The 20,056-nt window shown below is 43.8% G+C and overlaps 1 non-coding gene across 1 annotated transcript; it reads right to left on the bottom strand.

The window, feature by feature from the left end:
- Positions 1–6,224: 6,224 nt before the first annotated feature.
- Positions 6,225–6,294, bottom strand: trnae-uuc (transfer RNA glutamic acid (anticodon UUC)). The gene has a single exon. It is a non-coding gene; the product is annotated as a tRNA-Glu (tRNA).
- Positions 6,295–20,056: the final 13,762 nt, after the last annotated feature.

The following is a 20,056-nucleotide window of genomic DNA, read 5'->3' as shown; positions in this document are numbered from 1 at the left end:
ACTTTACCCGCTGCGCCTTGGTCCTATCCTTACGACGCCCTTGACAGAACCACCCACCAAACAAGGACCAAGCAGCGGGGATTGGAGCACCGAAAGAGGACCAAGCAGCGGAAGAAGGAGCAGCAGGAGGAACGGACATGGGAGCAAATATTGGACGGCAAGGGATCCTGGACATGGGAGGAGATCCAGAAGGGATTGAATCGCCGTCCATGGAAAGAAGTGGAGGCAGCAAGGGCAGAACGACGTTTCTGGGAGAGGGAATTAAGGGAGCTACATGAGGCCGAGAGGCATCCCCCCAAAAATTCTGGGGTGGGGGGGTGGGGGGGGGGGGCACACGGGGGAGTTGGGCAGAGTCAGGATGGAGACCTGAGCCAACTCCCCGTGCTTATTCTGGGGAGCGACGGATCAAGCAAGCACCTTGTTATGCGGAGATATGCACTGTGTCGCCCATACGCACGCACAGTCCGGTGCGGTCAATAAGGGCTCCGCAGCGTTGCCGGGCGAGAGTTGGCCGGCAGCCAGGGAGAAGTGCTCCGGTGCAGTTCATCTGGCCACCAGTGCATCTCCTCGGTCCAGTTTACCCTGTTCCTGCTCCTCGCACTAGTCCTGAGGTGCGTGTTAATAGGCTGGCGCCTCCAAAGCCAGTCCCACGCATCAGGCCTCTAGTGCGCCTGCACAGTCCAGTACGTCCTGTTCCTGCTCCCCGCACTAGCCCTGAGGTGCGTGTTACTAGTCTGGCACCTCCAAAGCCAGCCCCAAGCATCAGGCCTCTAGTGCGCCTGCCCAGTCCAGTACGTCCTGTTCCTGCTCCCCGCACTAGCCCTGAGGTGCGTGTTACTAGTCTGGCGCCTCCAAAGCCAGCCCCATGCACCAGGCTTCCAGTGCGCCTGACCAGTCCAGTAGGTCCTGTTCCTGCTCCGCGCACTCACCCTCCAGTGCGCCTCCATAACCCGGTACAGCCAGTGCCTGCTGTGAGCACTCGGCCTCCAGCCACGCTCCCCAGCCCTGAGCCTCCAGCCATGCCCCCCAGCCCGGAGCCTCCAGCCACGCCCCCCAGCCCGGAGCCTCCAGCCACGCCCCCCAGCCCGGAGCCTCCAGCCACGCCCCCCAGCCCGGAGCCTCCAGCCACGCCCCCCAGCCCGGAGCCTCCAGCCACGCCCCCCCAGCCCGGAGCCTCCAGCCACGCCCCCCCAGCCCGGAGCCTCCAGCCACGCCCCCCCAGCCCGGAGCCTCCAGCCACGCCCCCCAGCCCGGAGCCTCCAGCGACGCCCCCCCAGCCCGGAGCCTCCAGCGACGCCCCCCAGCCCGGAGCCTCCAGCGACGCCCCTCAGCCCGGAGCCTCCAGCGACGCCCCTCAGCCCGGAATCTCCAGCGACGCCTCTCAGCCAGGAGACTTCAGCGACGCTCTTCAGCCCGGAGTATCCAGCGATGCCACGCAGCCCAGAGTCTTCTGAACGGGAGCTACGCCCAGAGCAAGAGCCACCTCCGTAGTGGGAGGATTGGGAAGGGGGGGTGTAGCACAGGGACCGTCGTTGACGGTGGCCACCCTCCCTTCAAGTTTGGGGTTGTTTTTGTGGGGTGTTTTGTTTTTGAGGTGCATTCAGGGTCTGCACCTTTGGGGGGGGGGGGGGGGGTACTATCACATCCTGACCAGTAAAAGGGGTTATTTGTCATTGTCGTTTGGTCTGGGCGTGGCAGGGGGTGTTTGTTTTGTGTGTTTCGGTGTTTTTGGTTTAGGTTCTATATTTTCTATTTCTATGTTGGGTTTTAGGCAATGACCTCCAATTAGAGGCAGCTGGTTGTCGTTGTCTCTAATTGGAGGCCATATTTAGTTGGGTTTGTTTTCACATGTGTTTTGTGGGTGGTTATTTTCTGTATAGTCTGTGTGCCTTATGGAACTGTTTAGTCGTTATGTTATTTTTGTTTAAGTGTTCACGTTACGTCAAATAAATTAAGTATGAGCACTTTACCCGCTGCGCCTTGGTCCTATCCTTACGACGCCCTTGACAGTAGTAACCAAAAAAGTGTTAAACAAATCAAATAGATTTTACATTTGAGATTCTTCAAATGGGGGGGGGGGGGGGGGGGGGGGGGAGTACAGAAGATAGCCAAGGCCATATCATGGCAAGAACAGCTCAAATAAGCAAATAGAAAAGACAGTCCATCATTACATCAAGACATGAAGGTCAGTCAATACGGAAAAGTTCAAGAAAGTTTCTTCAAGTGCAGTCGCAAAAACCATCAAGCGCTATGATGAAACTAGCTCTCATGAGGACTGCCACAGGAATGGAAGAACCAGAGTTACCTCTACTGCAGAGAATAACTTAGAGTTACCAGCCTCAGAAATTGCAGCCCAAATAAATGCTCCACAGTTCAAGTAATAGACGCATCTCAACATTAAAAGTTATTAATTACACTTTGGATGGTGTATCAATACACCGAGTCACTACAAAGACACAGGCGCCCTTCCTAACTCAGTTGCCAGAGAGGAAGGAAACCCCTCAAAGATTTCGGCATGAGGCCAATGGTGACTTTAAAACAATTACAGAGTTTAATGGCTGTGATAGAATAAAACTGAGGATGGCTCAAAAAATTGCAGTTACTCCACAATACTTACCTAATTGAAAAGAAGGAAGCCTGTACAGAATACAAATATTTCAAAACATGCATTCTGTTTGCAACATGGCACTAAAGTAATACTTCAAAAAAAATGTGGCAAAGCAATTAACTTTTTGTCCTGAATACAAAGTGTTATTAATGTGTTAACACATTAATGAGCTCCACTCTCCATATTTTCAAGCATAGTGGTGGCTGCATCATGTTATGGGTATGCTTGCAATCGTTAAGGACTGGGGAGTTTTTCAGGGTAAAAAAAGAAACGGCATGGAACTAGCCACAGGCAAAATCCTAGAGGAAAACCTGGTTCAGTTTGCTTTCCACCAGACACTGGGAGATTAATTCACCTTTCAGCAGGACAATAGCCTAAAACACAAGGCCAAATCTTCACTGGAGTTGCATACCAAGAAGACAGTGAATGTTCCTGAGTGGCCCAGTTACAGTTTTGACTTAAATCAACTTGAAAATCTATGGCTAGATCTGAAAATTGTTGTCTTGCAATGATCAACAACCAATTTGACAGAGCTTGAAGAATTTTGAAAAGAATAATGGAAAAATGTTGCACAATCCAGGTGTGGAAAGCTCTTAGAGACTTACCCAGAAAGACTCACAGCTGTAATCGCTGCCAAAGGTGCTTCTACAAAGTATTTTCTCAGGGGTGTGAATAGATATGTAAATTAGATATTTCTGTACTTAATTTTCTATATATGTGAACACATTTCTTAAAACATGTTTTCACTTTGTCATTATGGGGTATTGTGATTAGATGAGTGAGAAAATAAATCTATTTAATCTATTTTTTATTCAGGCTGTAACACAACAAAATGTGGAATAAGTCAAGGTGTATGAATACTTTCTGAATGCACTGTAGTCACTGATTGTCATCAGGCTATTAGGCAGCCTACAGGTGCCACCCACAGGGTTCAGTTAAAGTCATTCATACTCACCCTCTTACTTGTACAAAATTCAATGTCACAAACCCATGGTGAAACCTTTAAATGATGAGTATGATGGTCTCCACTCCCTGATTTTAATATAATTGGAGCAAAAGAGGAAAAGTCACTACAATGATCCAGAAAACTGCAGTGACATGGGGAAAGAGCAGAAGGACCATCACCGTGATGACCTCCCTCTATAGTTTCCTAACCAAACTGCATCGTACAATGAATGTCCCATCGACCAAGAGTGTTCGTTTACTGAGGAGAGTATATGATTGGTGGTGAATCGTGGTTTGTGCCACAACTATAGTGTAGGGGTCAGAGGCGTACTCTGCCACAACAGGCAAACAGAGGGCCGTTTAGAGAGGGGGATGTGTCACCTGTCCTAGTGGAAGTGTCCACCGGTGCATTGAAAGGTGATGAGGATGAGCACTGAAGGACAGGCAGGCCAATTCACAATCCCACTCTGGAGTCCTGAACACCAACATAGAATGGAGAGACTGGGTTCATGAAACTAGCTTGTCAACTTATCAAATGAACTGGGGAGAGGGTTGAAAGGGCACCAAGATGGTCCATTTTACCACCATCAATATGTACAGTACAACCAAAGTGGCATTGCTCTGGTTGAAAGTAACTGCAGTGACTCCATCAAACAAATCACAATGCTCCACTTGTATCTTTTTCAGCGCATGAAAACACTGCATGATCACTCTAACCCTAAGCTTTAAAGGGGTGTGTTGTGATTCAGTCCTGTCTTACATCAACCCCTCATTCAGATTACAATTCTTGGAAGAGGTTTCTTGTCCATTTTATGTGAGACAGTAATGGGTGAATTAAAATATGTATTACTATTCATTGTTCATTGTTTATTTTTTTATCATTGTTTTTGGAGATATGCTTAAGCCTACTGGGATTGGCCTCATAGTGATGAGATTACACACACTTTTTTTTTTATTACATTCCACAACATTTTAAAAGTTACTATGGCGGATCAATGATGTGTCATTTTAAATATTATACCAACTTTAAACAATAATTCATTTAAAAAGCCACTTAAGGGGCAACAGTAATTGTAGCCAAGACAGTAGTAGAGAGCAAGAGAGAGCAAGGGAAAGAGACAGATGAACACCCACTAATGTGTTAAAATGGCCATACATTACACGATTTTAAACTGAGATTATGCAATGATTTGGGATCCATGGTAAATTTCTGAGATCGCAGGTAAATTGTGTAGTCGTAGGTTGCGTAATATGAGCAGGTGAGAGACTTGTGATTATGGGCCTTACGGTCTCCCGGTCCGCATTTTAGGTCCCGATTATTTTTCTGACATGACATACATTTTCGGTAGTATGTTGTGTAGTGAGGGGTAACGATGACACTTCTTAAAGCCACTGGTGCCACGCCCAGCAGGAACAGGAGGGGTCTAGAGCCAGGTTGCAATCTGAGCAAACTCGTGTAACGTGAGCACACCGGTCGCAGACTTCAGGATGACAACATTATGCAGACATTTCGCATAATGTGAGTCCTGCCAAGATGTCAAGATTTTTGTTGTTGACTAATGTATGCCTAGCTTTACTATTGAAGGAGGGTATGTGAAGCTATTCCCTGGTGGATACAGATAGGCTAGCTGTCATTTAAATGTGTAAATAGTAAGACGGACATAAATGTACAGCTGCTGTTTAGTGTTTATATATTTTTTTATTGTAACAAAACGGATTTTAGAGGCAATTTCAATTTGTGTGTGTTAAACAATTCTTTTTTTGAATAGTTACTGTTTGAGTAGGCTACACTCTCAGAGAAAAAGGTTCTAGTGTGTACCAAAAAAGGGCTATTCATTTTTTTCCAGTAGGGGAACCCGCTTTGCGGTGTGGATAACCTTTAATATTGGTCCTTTGTATAGCGTAACCATCCGCGGACGGTTCCATTAGGAACAAAAACTTTTTTCATTTAGATGTAAAAAAAAATAATCCTGGCTACTGGTTGCATTAAATGGTAAATATACAAGTTACTGTATTTTTTGGGCTGAATGAAGGTGTTATTACTGTGAGGTACAGTATGCTGCTGTGTTCTGATTACTTGGAACTCCTCTTGGTTGCCAGTGACCTGAATTTCCTGCTACATCATCAGGTCTGTGGGTATGATAGAGATTGTTAAAAGATTAGAGATAAGAGGAATCTGTCATTTGTCCCACTGTGGGAATCCTTTTGAATGCAACGTAGAACCCTTTGATTTGTCCCTATAGAGGAACCATGGAACCATTTAGAACCCTTTCATGAGGAACCCTCGTCCCTGTAGGGTGCTTCCTATAGTACCCTCTCATGACGAACCCTCTGGTTCCAGGTAGAACCAATGAGAATGAACAACCTTTCTCATTGGTTCTACCTGGAACCAGAGGGTTCTTCATTTGTCCATGTCAAACCATTTTGGGTGCTAGGTACAACTCTCTACACTTTTGGCAATTGCTGTTAAATGTGGTGTAAAAACAACAACAAAAAAATCATACTGTGTCATTCTTTTGATGCATATTTACTGGCAATCACAATGCACTTGGGTACTTTTTGGACCGTCTGGTAACATTTACATTTTAGTCATTTAGCAGACGCTCTTTTCCAGAGCGACTTACAGTAGTGAATGCATACATTTCATTTCATACATTTTTTTCTCCCATACTGGTCCCCCGTGGGAATCGAACCCACAACCCTGGTGTTGAAAACACCATGCTCTACCAACTGAGCCACACTGCTATTTTTTTTTACATTGGTGTCATCAAATAATCAGACAATTATTGACAACATCTGTGGCCAATCTTTGTCATGCCCACAGTTTGAGGCATAACAGGAACATTTCAGGTTGCTCGAAACCAAAAGGTTGTGAGTTCAAATCCCAGTTGAATGCCAAGTGTTGCCACAGTGCATACTTTTACAATATTGTACTGTATTAGTTATCCTATAAAGTTACATTAACTTACTGAGTTGCAGTTAAAATATGGTAAATATCATACTTTTAGAGTATACTGTCATCAGAATACAGCAGCATACTGTCATTTTACAGCAATAATACATTCAAGTTGTCGAACATTTACTTTATTCTTACTGCAACTGTAAGCAAAGTGCAGAAATGTACAGTTGAAGTCGGAAGTTTACATACACCTTAGCCAAATACATTTAAACTCAGTTTTTCACAATTCCTGATATTTAATACTAGTAAAAATTCCCTGTCTTAGTTAGGTCAGTTAGGATCACCAATTTATTTTAAGAATGTGAAATATCAGAAAAATAGTACAGTGAATTATTTCAGCTTTTATTTCTTTCATCACATTCTCAGTCGGTCAGACGTTTACATACACTCAATTAGTATTTGGTAGCATTGCCTTTAAATTGTTTAACTTGCGTCAAACGTTTTGGGTAGCCTTCCACAAGCTTCCCACAATAAGTTGGGTGTATTTTGGCCCATTCTTCCTGACAGAGCTGGTGTAACTGAGTCAGGTTCGTAGGCCTCCTTGCTCGCACTCGCTTTTTCAGTTCTGCAAATTTTCTATGGGATTGAGGTCAGGGCTTTGTGATGGCCACTCCAATACCTTGACTTTGTTGTCCTTAAGCCATTTTGCCACAACTTTGGAAGTATGCTTGGGGTCATTGTCCATTTGGAAGACCCATTTGTGACCAAGCTTTAACTTCCTGACTGATGTCTTGAGATGTTGCTTCAATATATCCACATCATTTTCCTTCCTCATGATGATCTATTTTGTGAAGTGCACCAGTCCCTCCTGCAGCAAAGCACCCCCACAACATGATGCTGCCACCCCCATGCTTCACGGTTGGGATGGTGTTCTTCGACTTGCAAGCCTCCCCCTTTTTCCTCCAAACATAACAATGCTCATTATGGCCAAACAGTTCTATTTTTGTTTCATCAGACCAGAGGACATTTTTCCAAAAAGTACGATCTTTGTCCCCATGTGCAGTTGCAAACCGGAGTCTGGCTTTTTTATGGCTGTTTTGGAGCAGTGGCTTCTTCCTTGCTGAGCGGCCTTTCGGGTTATGTTGATATAGGACTAATTTTACTGTGGATTAAGATACTTTTGTAGCTGTTTCCTCCAGCATCTTCACAAGGTCCTTTGCTGTTGTTCTGGGATTGATTTGCACTTTTCGCACAAAAGTACGGTCATCTCTCGGAGACAGAACGCATCTCCTTCCTGAGCGGTATGACGGCTGCATAGTCCCATGGTGTTTATACTTGCGTACCATTGTTTGTACAGATGAACGTGGTACCTTCAGGCGTTTGGAAATTGCTCCCAAGGATGAACCAGACTTGTGGAGGTCTACCATTTTTTTTCTGAGGTCTTGGCTGATTTCTTTTGATTTTCCCATGATGTCAAGCAAAGAGGCACTGAGTTTGAAGGTAGGCGTAGAAATACATCCACAGGTACACCTCCAATTGACTCAAATGATGTCAATTAGCTTATCAGACAGAAGCTTCTAAAGCCATGACATAATTTTCTGGAATTTTACAAGATGTTTAAAGGCACAGTCAACTTAGTGTATGTAAACTTCCACAAAGTAGATGTCCTACCCGACTTGCCAAAACTATAGTTTGTTAACAAGATATTTGTGGAGTGGTTGAAAAATGAGTTTTAATGACTCAAACCTAAGTGTATGTAAACTTCCGACTTCAACTGTATTCTTGGCTATAGTGTTGCATGGTATACCGAAACATCTGTACTTTTTCAATACTAGACCATTCAAAACGTTTCGGTAGTAGAATTTTGTTTACTTTCGTTACTTCTGTCAAATGTGTCTCACGGATCAAGTCTGTCTATCAGCACAGACAATGTCCCCCTTATAATTCGAGCGAGAGCACCGTGCCTGGTCCACTTACAGCCAGTGGGTAATAGCAAGCCATCTGCTTACGTTTTCGAGATGATCGCTCTCTGTCGATGGAGGAGATGGTTTTTCCATATTGTGTGTATTTATTTATTCTTAACACATTTCCATTTGTTGGCAATGTCAATTCTTCAAAACATTTTCTAAATACTTACTTCTATGTTCGCTAGCTGGACAGGCAAATGCTGCCGAGTACTTAAGGTAGTAGACAGCTGGTGACAGCTCGAGAGAGATCTCCATCCGACAAACTTCTATCAGGTAAAGTAATTTGGGGGTTTTGTAATCTAACTATTTAGTTATAGAAACATGATACCATCAAAGCGAGCTGTAAAATGACTCCCACCTTAGAACGCAGCAACCTTAGTAATGTAGCTAGCTTTCTAGTTTGCAAGCTAGTTACAACAAGTAGATTTGTTGCTATGTAGCAGGAGCCGTGCAAGATAGCATGTCATTCCGGGACAAGAAGTTTTTTAGTTATCAGTTTATTCCAAGTAATAATTTAAGACTACACACATCTATAGGACAGTTAGTGTAAAGCTAATACACAGCGTAAAGACAAGGTAGGATCCACTAAATTAATTCATACTGACAAATAAGAAATGCCACATTATCCGTGTCATTAGTTGGAGTAGGATGAAAGCAGAGAACCCCGCCTCAGACTGTCAGGATGTTCATTTTCTAGCTCACAAACTACATTCCTTTACTGTGATGATTTATTGTATTCATTCCTGTCTCTCACTTTTGTCTCACATGATCTATTCAGCTCTCCTGTGTCCCGCTCCCAGAGATCAACCAAGTGCTATTCACAAAGCATGAGCTGATTCACTCACCTACTGCAATTTGAACTAGCCCTGCCGTCACTATTTAGACCACATTTGCCTGTTGTCTTTTCTTTGTGGATTTTGTCTTACACAGTCTAGTGCATTTTAGAGTAGAAGAACACCCACTACAGATACACATGCTTGTTTGAGCATCTTTATTCATTCTTGCCTCTCACTTTTGTCTCCTATGAGTTATTCACCAAGTCCTGCAGTTTGAACTAGCCCTGCTGTCACTAATTAGACATTGAGACCACATATGCATTTGCCTGTTGTCTTTTCTTTGTGGGTTTTGTCTAGTGCATTTTAGTGTTGAAGAACACCAACTACCGATACACATGCTTGTTTGAACATCTCAAAGACTAAATTCAATGTAGAATCAGTTTGACAGGTGACAGATTTTACTATTGTAAAATGCAGTGGTGAGAATTCTATTGTCCCCATCAGGAGCCCAGGCTTTTGCCATAGATGGTAGAGTTCGTCTCTGGACCATACAAGCTTTAGATTACATTCTGCTATAGCACTTGTCTCCTATGGGGCTTGGGCACACAAATGCTCCTAGAGAGAAGGAGGAATACTGAAGCATGCGTTGATGACAGTAGTAGAGTCTCCATCAGAGGCCCAGGCGTTTGGTAGATGGTAAAGCTCTCATTTCTGGACTGCAACATTGTAAGATTGTGCCTTCCATGGCACCTGATATATATTGATTGGTTACACTATATTTAGATACTTCAAATACTGCCGGAGACACCTTTACTATTTGTCTCCGTACCCAGTAAATGGTGAAACACTATTTGGGATGGTGTTCTTTGTTGGAATGTATATGCATAAAACATTGTAAGATTGCCATAGAAAACATGTCTCACTCAGTCATAGCTATTAGAAAAATGAAGGGATTGTGTAACGCCCTGGCCATAGAGAGGGGTTTTTGTTCTTTATTTTGGTTAGGCCAGGGTGTTACATTGGGTGGGCGTTCTGTTCTTTTTTCTAGGTTGGTTTGTTTCGTTGATTTTTGCCGTGTGGCTTCCAATCAGGCACAGCTGTAGTTTGTTGTTGCTGATTGGGAGTCACACATAAGTAGCCTGTTTTTCCTTTGGGTTTTGTGGATGATCATTTTCTGTTTCGTTCATTTTTGACCAGACAGGACTGTCTGCTGTCGTTGCTGTTTAGTGTTTTGTTTATAGTGGTTCATTTTATTAAATATTCAAAATGAATACACATCCTCCGCTGCACCTTGGTTTTATTACGACGACGGCCGTTACAGATTGGCAAGATTTTGGCATCGGCATCTTTTAGAAAGTTAGTAGGAATGTTAATAATTTAAACCACCTAAATATACTCACATTCACAGAACATTTAGTATTTGAAACATAAACATTCATTTCCCTACTGCTTTTTCTATAATCCTACAGGCTCTGTTATTCTCCATACCTTATATTCCAATGAATCCAACATTATGCATGCCCACCATGGTATTGGGCAGCAGCTATTTGAGAACTCATCTGGTTTAGAAATCAAACTCTGGTTATTTTATTGCAGAGCACATTGTACAACTATTTTTAGAGAATATTTTATTTCAAGGTATGCTATATGTGTATGGGGGAGGGGTTATGTATTGCTAGCTAATATGCATATGTCGCATATACATCGTCTATCTACATGTTTTTATTTAGATTTCTATGCAAATTGTATGATTTAATGTTTATTTAAGCCTGCAGCTAGTTATTTGAAATGAAACAATCATGACAAAACATGATTCAAAATTGAATTCACTGACAGAGAGATAGTTAATGAAGCACTAGCTACCTGAGCAGGCACATTGACGTATTTGCTGGCTAGGCTAGTCAACGGTAACATTGGCTAACCTTCAATAAATTGGATAAATGGTCAACGAAGTTACCTCTTCATATAATCAAAACCATTCCTACTGCATGCTGCATATTTCAAGTGCACTCGAAAACAGATATTTATCTTCTTTCAGTCTTTGGGAGCTAGCGTTAGTTCCTCTTAACACACTGACAGCAGATCACGATTTCATGTGAGGCTGTGTTTACGTCTTAGATAGAGGCCCATTGGCTGCCTTCATCACGAGGGGTATATGTGGGATTTCTAATTGGTTCCAAGTTTAGCAGTTTGCCAATTTGCCTGAACAGACAGTGTAGAAATACACTTTTTCTGAGAAAATGTGCAAGAATTTAAGGTGCCAATACATTTTACAGTAATCATAAGAATATTTATTTGTCATATACAAAAAAACTCAGCTCCTCCCTCGATATAGATCAATCAACTTCACTGTTTTCGGCATAGGCCCACCACCTATTAGCCTGCACCAGGAGTCTGGGCTGCATATTAGCTCCCCACTCTCGCTGCAAAGAAGTTAGCACAATTGAATAATGCGACACGGCATGTAGAAATGTTGAAACTGAATTAAAGTTCGCAAAACAATGTTCCCACAGACTGGGACACTTTACAATGCAAGAAGATGCCGGTAGCTTTCAGCTTTGTAGGCTAACTTTCATCTGAAACTAACATCAATTCACTACCCTAGTACTTTGTTTGTGATTATATGAAAACCATAACAGAAAAATAGACGGTGATTTCAAAGCTGATTGCAACCAAAACTTTTTTCATTCACTTAATCTGTCCCTCTCTCACGTCTTAAGGATGATCTATTGCCTCAGCAAACTGACTGTGTGTGTGTGAATAGAGCTCCTGTCACGACTTCCGCCGAAGTCGGCTCCTCTCCTTGTTCGGGCGGCGTTCGACGGTCGACGTCACCGGCTTTCTAGACATCGCCGCTCCATTTTTCATGTATCCATTTGTTTTGTCTTGTTCCCTGCACACCTGGTTTTCATTCCCCAATCAATCTACATGTAGTTATTCCTCTGTTCCCCATCATGTCTTTGTGTAAGATTGTTTGTGTATTTTGTCATTTGGTATTGTTGTTACGCGCCAGACACTTGTCTATGTTCCGTGTTTTGGGCACATTGTTTGTGCTTATGATATTTTACCGGAATAAAGTGTGTGCCTGTTCACTTCACTCTGCTCTCCTGCACCTGACTTCGCCACCAGTAGACATCAAGTAACAGCTCCGATGGGCCGCCCCCTCCTAAAGAGACAGCGGCACTTTTATAAAATAAGCTACTTCTATGCAAATGTTGTTGATCAGTACAATAAAATAAGTCCCAAAACAGATCATTTTGAACTGTAGTCCCACAAAATCAACCAAAACAAGCTCAACAACTCAATGCATGAACACACTCCTATTGAATAATGCATTCACCTGTACTGTGAATAGGCCTAGGCTACAGAGATTTACCATTCAAATAAATGATTGCCATTGTTGTTATGTAGTTAGATTGTTTTTACCAAAGTCAAATTGATTGTATGATTGTATAATTTATTCATAAATGCATAGTGTACATTGCTGCAGCAGAACGTTTTTGACGCAAAACATTTCAAATTAATTCATATTTCACTTAAAAATGCCCAACTATTGAACAAAGCAGTAGCTTAGTTTCTCTGTCTGGATCAAGTGCCATTCTGTGACTTCGGCTAATATACCCTATTTTATTGCTGTGGTATTGTTTTGGTATCATTGAGTATTGTGATGGTATCAAGTATCGTAATACTAAACTAGGGCTGCATTCAGTACGTTTTTACGTTCTGGAACGTTTAATTGAATGCAATGGTGCTGTACTGAATGACTGGCCCTTTAAACTTCTTTCTTTAAGCCACACCTCGCCACACCCACCAAATGGGAGCAAACATACCTCAAAGTCTTTTCAAGAACGTTTTGGGGAAACTTGGCGTTCAGTACAAACTGTTTGGAAACTTAGCAAATGTTGAAGCGAACTGAACACACCACTGGTATAAGTATCGAAGTCAAAATTCTGGTAGCGTGACAGAACTACTTGGCAATAATGCTGCGTTCACAACTGGGAAGTCTGAAAAATACGAGGTCAAATCATGACGTCATTGATCTTCAAGTCGGAAAGTCGTAGCTCTAGAAAGAGGCCCGAGTTCCCGAGATGGTAATTCTAAGTTGGATGACCGTTCAAATCAGAGCTTGTTCCCAGTTGTTTTGAATGCACCAAAGTCGGAAGTCAGAGATTTCCAAGTTCCCAGTTCCGAGTTCCTAGTTGTTTTGAACGAGACATAAATCTGTGGCCACAGACCTGGTGGTGTAGCAGGAAATTCAGGTCATTAGCAACCAAGAGGTTGTGAGTTCTAATCCCAAGTGAGGTACAGTATAGTCCCAAGTAATCAGCATTCAGCAGCATACTGCCTTTTTACAGCAATAACACCTTAATTCAGCTGTAAGAATACAGTAACTTTTCTTTACTGTACTTTCACTGCAGCCAGTAGCCTGTAGTGTAGCGTAAAATTACTGGAACTTTTTAACAGTGTAGCATTTCATGGCATAAAAGGTTCTTCACAACCATCACAGCAGCAGGCTAAAAAAGAACCCTTCCTGATATGCAAATGGCCTTTTGGTGAAAATGGTTCAACATATAACCCTCACCCCTGACAAAGAACCCCTCAATTGCCTTTTTCTCTGAGTGTAGCCTAGTTACAAATACACTATATATACACAAAAGTATGTGGACACCCTTTCAAATTTGTGGATTCGGCTGTTCAGCCACACCCGTTGCTGACAGGTGTATAAAATCGAGCACACAGCCATGCAATCTCCATAGACAAACATTGGCAGTAGAATGGCCTTAGTGAAGATCTCATTGACTTTCAATGTGGCACAGCCATAGGATGCCACCATTCCAACAAGTCAGTTCGTCAAATGTCTGCCCTGCAAGAGCTGCCTCGGTCAATGGTAAGTGCTGTTATTGTGAAGTGGAAACGTCTAGGAACAACAACAGCTCAGCCCAGAAGTGGTTGGGAACACAAGCTCACAGAACGAGACAACTTAGTGCTGAAGAGCATAACGCGTAAAAATTGTCTGTCCTCGGTTGCAACACTCAGTACCGATTTCCAAACTGCCTCTGGAAGCAACGTCAGCACAAGAACTGTTTGTCGGGAGCTTCATGAAATGGGTTTCCATGGCAGAGCAGCTGCACACAAGCCTATGATCCCCATGCGCAATGCCAAGTGTAGGCTGTTGTAGTGTAAAGCTCGCCGCCATTGGACTCTGGAGCAGTGGAAACGTGTTTTCCAGAGTGATGAATCATGCTTCACCATCTGGCAGTCCAATGGACGAATCTGGGTTTGGCGAATGCCAGGAGAATGCTACATGCCCCAATGCATAGTACCAACTAAAGTTTGGTGGAGGCGGAATAATGGTCCAGGGCTGTTTTTCATGGTTCGGGCTAGGCCCCTTAGTTCCTGTGAAGGGACATCGTAACGCTACAGCAAACAATGACAATCTAGACGATTCTGTGTTTACAACTTTGTGGCAACAGTTTGGGGGAAGGCTCTTTTCTGTTTCACCATCACAATGCCCCTGTGCACAAAGCGAGGTCCATACAGAAATGGTTTGTCGTGATCAGTGTGGAAGAACTTGACTAGCCTGCACAGAGCCCTGACCACAACCCCATCGAACACCTTTTGGGATGAATCGCCCAACCTCACTAATTCTCTTGTGGCTGAATGGAAGCAAGTCCCTGAAGCAATGACTTTGGAATGAGATGTCCATAGAGCAGGTGTCCACATACTTTTGGTAATGTAGTATAGCGCCTCTTCAATTGACTCATTCACTTCTCAGGCGGTAACCTGGCGCTGAAACATTAGGATAGGCTGGTAGTAATAATAATTTCACACCAAAAACCAACCGGCTATATCATGACTAAAACGCATTGAAATATCTCACCTTACTGTGCATATTGTCGCATGCAATGTGCTTATTTATTTCAAATTTAAATTGCATATAGTCAGTCTAGTAAACATGGCTTTAGCCTAGGCTACTGTGAAGTTATATTGTTGCCTATCCCAAAAGCTGCTGATGTTACATTCATAATAATGAATGTAGCTTACTAAAGTATGCCTCATTAACTCATATTAGCCTTTAAATCACTACCATTAATTATCAAAGCAACAAACTTTGGGGATTCGTTATAAATAAAAGCATAAATGATGTCTTCTCTGAATAGTTGCCCCATTTATAGTCATGGAAATTATATAGACAATACGTTTAAGTAAGGCTTTTTAGGACACAACCGATTCTGGCGATAATCATATCCGGGAGCACACATTTTAATGTCAATCAGGCTGTCCCAAAACATTCAAACCTTACGCTGTGCACAGCCTTGTTTTAAAAAATGAATAATGTGATAAACAAATACAATTTTGCCTACGCATAAACTTGGCACATATAGCCTATAGGCTACATCAATAAATTGTATGCATCGCATAAAGCGCAGTAAGTTATTATTAAGTGGCACATGATCGTCTTCTGCATAGGCCTATCTATAAACTGCCAACAGAGGGTGTCTTGGAGTTTTTCAATAAACAACAGTGGCTCTGATATTCACAGACCTTGCTTATCTACAAAACAAATACAGTATCAGGTTCACAACCACAGGCTATTGCATCTGCTTATTCGCCAACAAATAATAATAATTATGCCTAATTGCCCTGAAATTTATGAAATGAATGCCCAGCATCATTTCATTCAGAAAATTGCGTTTGTCATCCTTAGCGAAATTCAACAGATTTGGTAATTGTAGGCTAGTCTTCACTTGTTTCTACATGCATTTGAACCATTTAATGCTACTGACAGAGGGAACTCTTACCACTTGAGCGCCGGACAATGTTCTCCAAAAAAGTGTTCTGAGGTGCCACCAAACCTCTTTTTCCCCCGTGCATTCTGTGGTCAGGAGGTGTCGTTCGGGGCTTCAAGCTTTATGAAAGCTGGTCGCAAAAGTGAAATAGTCTAGATAAGTAAGAGTCTGTGGGATGAAGAAGCTCATGGTAACAATGCACCGAGGCTGGTTTGATGTAGATTCTTTTATCACAGAGCTATAGCAGCTCCGCAGGCTACGAGCTTGTCCTGGTGCGCCTGCGCTCTCGATGTTTCACCGCAAACCCGATGGCAATGAATCTCAGATGGTCAATGCAATGATCTCAAGTAATGGCATGAGTTTGGGATCCAAACTGTTAGAGAACTTTGCCGACATTTTCAACCTATCTGGAAGTAAGCTATAGCTCAATGGGTTCTTAAACTTATTCTCCCTCTTTTTGCAATTCAAGCAACACTTGTCCATTTTCTTGCATGATATTACATTTACCAACAAATAGGCTGGCTAAACTCTTAGAAAAGAAAGATGCTAAATATAACCACATAAGGTTCTTCGGTTTTTCCCCATATGGGAACCCTTTTTGGTCCTAGGTAAAACCCTTTTCAGAGAGGTCTATGTAGTGTTCTTCATAGAATCCCTACTCAGCTGGTTGTCTAGGTCTTAATTGAAAGGAAAAATTAAAAACCAACAAACACTAAGCCCTCCATGGAATGAGTTTGATACGCATGACCTAAATCATCTACATGGAACAACCATCTCAGTAACGTGTGCAATAAGTCCAACTACTAACAGATAGGATAAGTAGTAGAATTATAAATGTATGTTATTTATCTTCGTGTGGCATAATCAAACAATCAATGTACATGCAAAAACACAGATATTGAAACAAACAATTCTGAAAATCAACCAGCAATAGAGCATGCTAGGAAATACGATATTGATGGGGTTGGTTTTAAATGGTTTACAATCCCCCCAGGATTTTGCGGGATTTTCTGTGATATTTGCAGGCAAAGGAGCTTGATTTTGCTACAGCAAGTCTGTCATTTTGCATGGCAAATGCAATGATTTTATCCAATTTGTCTCGAAAATGCGCTGATGAGAGAAAGTTTGTTGACGTGTGGCTTGATTGAACAATATCATGTGGTAAATGTGTGGTGATTGGTTGAAATTGTACTGCGGTGATGGGTATATCGCGAAATCCTGGAGGGACTGGTTTTACACTACACACAGTAAAAACGACACAATCACACTCAACCCTGGTCATTAACACCAACACTGGGATTATTTTACACCACTGAGTGTTAAATTAACTTTAATGTATGAATCAACACTATACATTTTACACAGAAAAATCAACACAAGGTAAAATTGGCCAATTTGCTGTGTAGAATACACATACAAGACACTGCTGGTTCAAATCAAATTAAATGTTATTTGTCACATGCGCCGAATACAACAAGTGTAGACCTAACCGTGAAATGCTTACTTACAATCCCTTAACCAACAGTGCAATTCAAGAAGAGTTAAGAAAATATTTACCATATAAACTGAAGTAAAAAATAATAAAAAGTAACACAATAAAATAACAATAACGAGGCTATATACAGGGGGTACCGAGTAAAATGTGTGGGGGTACAGGTTAGTCAAGGTAATTTGTACATGTAGGTAGGGGTGAAGTGACTATGTATAGATAATAAACAGCAAGTAGCAGCAGTGTACAAAACAAATGGAGGGGGGAGGGGTGTCAGTGTAAATAGTCCAGAGGCCATTTGATTAATTGTTCTGCAGTCTTATGGCTTGGGGGTAGAAGCTGTTAATGAGCCTTTTGATCCTAGACTTGGCTCTCCGGTACTGCTTGCCGTGCGGTAGCAGAGACAACAGTCTATCACTTGGGTGACTGGAGTCTCTGACAATTTTTCGGGCTTTCCTCTGACACTGCCTATTATATAGGTCCTGGATGGCAGGAAGCTTTGCCCCAGTGATGTACTGGGCCGTACGCACTACCCTCTGTAGCGCCTTACGGTCAGATGCCGAGCAGTTGCCATACCAGGCAGTGATGCAACCGGTCAGGATGCTCTCGATGGTGCAGCTGTAGAATTTTTGAGGATCTGGGGACCCATGCCAAATCTTTTTATTCTCCTGAGGGGGAAAAGTGTTGTCGTGCCCTCTTCATGGCTGTCTTGGTGTGTTTGGACCATGATAGTTTGTTGGTGATGTGGACACCAAGGAACTTGAAACTCTCGACCCGCTCAACTACAACCCAGTCGATGTTAATGGGCGCCTGTTCGGCCCGCCTTTTCCTGTAGTCCACGATCAGCTCCTTTGTCTTGCTCACATTGAGGGAGAGGCTGTTGTCCTGGCACCACACTGCCGGGTCTCTTAACTCTTCCCTATAGGCTGTCTCATCTTTGTCGGTGATCACGCCTACTTCTATTGTGTCGTTGTCACGTCCTGACCAGTAGAGGGTGTAGTTGGGTCAGGACGTGGCAGAAGGGAGTAAGTGTTTTATTGTTTCATTTAATTTTGGCCGTGTGACTTCCAATCAAGCACAGCTGTAGAGGGTTGTGGTTGATTGGGAGTCACACATAAGTTGCCTACGTTTCCGTTGTGTGGTGTGGGTAATTGTTCTTGTTACTGTGTTAAACGTGACAGGACTGTTTTGGTTGTCTGTTTATTGTTTTGTATTGTATAGTGTCCGTTTGATCATTAAATATACGATGAACACTAACTCCGCTGCATTTTGGTCCACTCTCTCTAAAGACAGCCGTTACAGAATTACCCACCGAACCAGGACCAAGCGGCGGAAGAGGAAGGAGCTGCAGGACTACAGCGTTATGGACAAATGGACATGGGAACAGATCCTGGACGGAGAGGGACCATGGACTCAGGCTGGGGATTATCGCCTCCCGCAGTGGGAGATTGAAGCGGCGAGAGCGGAGAGGCGATACTACGAGGAGAGAGAGCGCAACGAGCGCGAGAGGCAGCCCCAATATTTTTTTGGGGGGGGGCACACGGGACAGTCGGTGGAGCTGAGGTCGGAACCAGAGCCAGTCGGGATGACATTGGAGGTGAGCGAGGGCTATGAGACAGAGACTGTGACGGGGTTAATGGGAAAATTAGGAGAGAGAGAGATGAGAGAGCTGCTAGGTTGGTGCATAAAGTACGGCATTCGCCCTAATGAGCGTGTCGTGGGTATGATGTCACCTGAGGCAGCTCTCCATACTCGTCCTGAGGTGCGTGCTGGTTGTCTGGTAAAGACTGTGCCTGCGCCCAGAAACAGGCCTCCTCCATGTCTTCCCAGCCCTGCACATCCTGTACCTACGCCCAGAACCAAGCCTCCTGCATGTCTTCCTATCCTGGTCAAGCCCGTGCCTCCTCCACGGACCAGTACTCCAGTGGGTCTCTCTATCCTGTTCAAGCCCGTGCCTCCTCCACGGACCAGTACTCCAGTGGGTCTCTCTATCCTGGTCAAGCCCGTGTCTCCTCCACGGACCAGTCCTCCAGTGGATCTCCCTATCCTGGTCAAGCCCGTGTCTCCTCCACGGACTGGTCCTCCAGTGGGTCTCTCCACCCTGGTCTCTCCTGTGCCACCTCCTCAAGCCAGGCCTCCGTTATGTCTCCCCAGCCTGGTGAATCCTGAGTCGGAGCTGCCCGCCAGTCAACAGTCGTCGGAGCTGCCCGCCAGTCAACAGTCGTCGGAGCTGCCCGCCAGTCAACAGTCGTCGGAGCTGCCCGCCAGTCAACAGTCGTCAGAGCTGCCCGCCAGTCAACAGTCGTCAGAGCTGCCCGCCAGTCAACAGTCGTCAGAGCTGCCCGCCAGTCAACAGTCGCCAGAGAGGTCAGACTGCCCTGAACTGCCGGAGTGGCCGGACTGCCCTGAACTGCCAGAGTGGCCGGACTGCCCTGAACTGCCAGAGTGGCCGGACTGCCCTGAACTGCCGGAGTGGCCGGACTGCCCTGAACTGCCGGAGTGGCCGGACTGCCCTGAACTGCCGGAGTGGCCGGACTGCCCTGTTCTGCCGGAGTGGCCGGACTGCCCTGTTCTGCCGGAG

Source organism: Salmo salar, chromosome 15 (assembly GCF_965601325.2).
Source record: "Salmo salar chromosome 15, fSalSal1, whole genome shotgun sequence".
NCBI lineage: Eukaryota > Metazoa > Chordata > Actinopteri > Salmoniformes > Salmonidae > Salmo > Salmo salar.
This window is presented reverse-complemented; position numbering and strand designations above follow the sequence as displayed.